This window comes from Nelumbo lutea, chromosome 2, assembly GCF_056320005.1.
Source record: "Nelumbo lutea isolate HS-2025 chromosome 2, American lotus-T2T, whole genome shotgun sequence".
In the NCBI taxonomy this organism is placed as follows: Eukaryota; Viridiplantae; Streptophyta; class Magnoliopsida; order Proteales; family Nelumbonaceae; genus Nelumbo; species Nelumbo lutea.
Genome location: NC_142685.1, coordinates 104,777,163 through 104,781,154, shown reverse-complemented (window position 1 = coordinate 104,781,154; position 3,992 = coordinate 104,777,163). Strand labels below are relative to the sequence as shown.

The following is a 3,992-nucleotide window of genomic DNA, read 5'->3' as shown; positions in this document are numbered from 1 at the left end:
ATATTTACATTGATAATAAGGCTGTGTTTGGAAACGATGCAAATGGAGTGTAAATCCCAGTTCAAGGTAAATTTGCACTCTCACTTTTGCCTGTGTTCGGCAACATTACATTTATTTATTAACAAATGACAGAAAATACATTTTCAAATGCATATTTACATTGATAATAAGATGTAAGGCTATGTTTGGAAATTATGCAAATATGTAAAGTGTAAAAAGGTTCATATAAATTGCAAATTTGGGTTAGTTTTGCACTGACAAATTTACCTTTTGGCAAAGAAACTTTTAGCTGTAATGAATGCAAACATCAATTCCAATAAAGCATATGCTTTTTTTTTATCAAAAGCCCATTTGAATGCAAATTTACTTCTTTTATCAAACATGAAACCATTTGCATCATTTCACAACATAGCTTAAAAGTATATCAATAAAAAAAAGGCATATGTTTTATTGAAATTCGTGTTTGCATCCATTACAGCTAAAAATATGTTTGGCCCCAGGAAACTACATGCATTATGGGACTACCCAATTTACGTACCAACCGAACCACCACTCAGTTTGTATGTGTTTGGTTCCATTTAGATTTATTGGGTGGGCATTTATCAGAAAAAACATTTATCTGATAGACACCCACTTTAAATGTTTTTCTTTTTGTTGTTTGGTTAAGTTTATTTTGGGTGTTTCAAGAAACACCTCTTTACACTTTAGCAACAACAAACGTTTTTCCATTTCATGTTGTTTGGTGGGGCGTTTCAAGAAGCAGCCATATGGATGTTTCAGTATAACACTTTCATTGTGGTGTATATGATACATTAGTCAATCCAACGGTCCAAATTACATGTGCTTCAATTTGAAGACCAATTTTCAGATCCAATGGTTAATATATGATATAATCCACATCCAACGGTGGATATATGATCCTTTCACTTTGACTCTCTCTCTCTCTCTCTCTACCTATCTATGTTACTCGAAAGAAAACTGAGCAAAACAACATGGAATTGTTTTACATTTCTGAAATGTAAAGTTACCAATATCTATCTTCTTTCCAACATTTTATCAGGCCACTTTTTTTTTCTTTTGAATAACAAAGATACCCTACCATTTATCAAAGACTAGTTTAGTTGAATTAAACTAAATTCTGCAATTTACACTAACCTAAATGGAGGAACGAAATAACTTCTACCAAGATGGACCTTGGGTCTGCATCCCAAAATGTAATGGTTCCCTTTACCCACATAAATCCACCACCACTAAATTCACCAAACTTGAGGCCAAAGCGTTCATGGCCTAAATTCTTGAAAACTTGTGTCTCTAGATGGAACACTAAACTTCTCACCTATCTGCAAATTGCAATCTGTACTTCAAGAACAACCCTCCAAGATTTCCTAATCCCTTACATATTCTAAGAGTGGCTCTTCCCTGATAATGATTTGGCTCTCAAGAATAACGGTCATTGCTAGGATGTGATGGTAAAATCTCAGGCTGATAAGTATGAGAACATAGATTCGGGGCTAAAAGCGTCAATTTATGTGAAAATGCCAGAGGTTAGATCTTTACTCTTCCACCTCCACCAAGAACCAAACAACCAGAACCAACACCAGGTAATGGTCATCAATATTCTGAAGAATGTGATCCACAAAAGTTGGTGATCTTCTTGCATTTAGATACACGTTCATCTCAACAATTCCTTGTATGGTAGGAAAAACATGAATTTACAATCTAGGCAACCTTCCATACTGTGTCATATATTGTTTGCTGTCAGATTCAAAAACTCACTTTCTCAACATCTTGTTATATCATTAGCTAAATGCTACCTCAAAATAAATCAATAAATATCTTACAAAAAGCAAGTTTTATACCTTTAAATCAGAAATATTGTCAAAAGTTCGGAAAAACAAATGTTAGGAGAAAACAGAGAGAAATCAGAGAGAAAACATGAAGAAAACAGGGACCTTGCCTGCGGCAACTGCTCCTCCCTCCACTGAAGACTCCTCTCTCTGATTGTCGCTTGGGTGTTCTCCTCTGAGGCGGCGAAAACTCCTCTCTCTAGTGCTTTAGAACTTAGATCATATAAGAGAGGAAGAAAACATATTGGGATGGTGGATCTGGATTGCACCGGATCACCACCATTGGGTGACATGTCAACAGACACGTAGGATCCATGTCAACACAATTCTCCCTTCCCCTAACAGTTATTTTCACAAAAACCAAGAAAAATAAATGCATAAACGTTTTTCTTTGATAAACACATGTACCAAACAGTGGTTTTGAAGCCAATAAACATTGATTGCGCCAGATGTTGATATGGCGTTAAGATGACACCATTTTTTCAATAAACGTAAACGAAACCAAACATGCTCTTTATTAGCTTTAATGTATTACTGTGGTCCCAGAAAAATTTTGGTTGTTGGAAATGTTCTTGGGTTTGAAACATTACCATTAGTGTGGGGTAAAAGAATAATTGCCCTCTATCTTCTTTTAACCGAAAAGGACAAGTAGGGACCAATTCGGTTAAGACATCGCTCCATCCAGTTCAAGGTGGGCCACAACAATACATCAAAAGTTTCGATTGGATCATCGGCAATGTTTAACATAGTGTAACTACAAAGCCAAAATGAATGGCTGCAATTCTGCAAACAAAATATTGACTTCATCAAGGTGGAATTTTGCTTTGGTTAAGATTTTGATTTCTTACTGTCATGGGTAAAGATGAAGTTTTGCCAAATCCAATCAGTCAAATAACTCAGTATGGTTTATGAATTTGAGTTATTTTGTTTCTTTTCTCTTTGGAGTTCACTTGGGCTACCACAAAAATGCAGCCCAAATTGGAGTTCATTTGCAAGGAGAGAGATGCATGAGAATCTACGAAGGGAAAGGAACTTGGGAAAGTGCTTTTATCATCAACATTAAAAAAAAAAAAATAGTTGGTAACCACTAGACCTGTTCATGAGCCGGGTAGCCCGATGGCCCGGCCCGCACCCCAGTTGGGCTTGGTCATGTAATTAGGCCTACGGGCCTGACCTCGGCCCTAACACAGTAAGCCCGACTATGTTACGGGCCGGGCTCGGGATTTGTCAAAAAAGCCCAACCCGAGGCCGGCTCGACCCGACTCAGCATTATATATTTTATAAAATACATAATATGTATTTTATATATTATATAAAATTTATAAATAATATAATATTTATATTTTAATAAATACATTTTTTTTATTTTTTTCTTTACAATTTCTCTCTCACTCTCTCTCTCTCTTTCTCTATTCAGCCACTTCAGCACTAATAACAGCATGGGATAAATTTTGGGCTTCGGGCTTTTTATGAGAGTCGGGCTTGGGCCTTAAAAAATCTGTTAATACAGAGTGAAAGCCTGGCCCAACCCGACCTATGAACAGGTCTAGTAACCACTAACCAACGGAGGACTGATTCATTGATATATTAGTTGATTCGCTCCAGTATTTTGATGGAGGCCCATCCCAAGGCCCATCTCACTCCTAGGGGCGGCAGCTCCTAGGATAAGGCCAAGAGTTCAAGATAATTCAAGAATTCAAGAATTATCAAAATTCAAGAGTTCAAGATCCATCAAGAATTCAAGAATTCAAGACTCATCAAGAATTCAAGAATTCAAAGAATCCAAGACTCATCAAGAATCCAAAGAATCCAAGACTCATCAAGAATTCAAGAATTCTAGATAATCCAAGATTCATGCATGGATAAGATCAAGGGAGATCGGACGGGGGAGATCAAGTCAAGAAGAGTTTGATCCTATCTACAAGTTTGAGATGTTTAGATCAAATCTAATTTCTTTTCCTAGTTCTTTTATAATTTCTCAATGTATTATAAATACTGCTATTTCCCATAATTATTAATCAATTTTCATACTTCAGATTTCAGAATCTCTTCAAGTTCTTTTCTTCCTATTTTCGCTACCTTTTTCTCTCTCCTAGAGAAATCGGTGTTTTTCGCTAGGTGCTAGCGGACGCCCGGTGCTTGCAT

The 3,992-nt window shown here is 36.4% G+C and overlaps 1 long non-coding RNA gene across 1 annotated transcript; it reads right to left on the bottom strand.

Moving 5' to 3' along the window:
* Positions 1–979: 979 nt before the first annotated feature.
* LOC148872493 (uncharacterized) lies at positions 980–2,172 on the bottom strand. Its single transcript, XR_016108137.1, has 2 exons — positions 1,953–2,172; positions 980–1,755 (listed from the first exon to the last, which is right to left on the bottom strand). It is a non-coding gene; the product is annotated as an uncharacterized LOC148872493 (long non-coding RNA).
* Between the last annotated feature and the right edge of the window lie 1,820 nt (positions 2,173–3,992).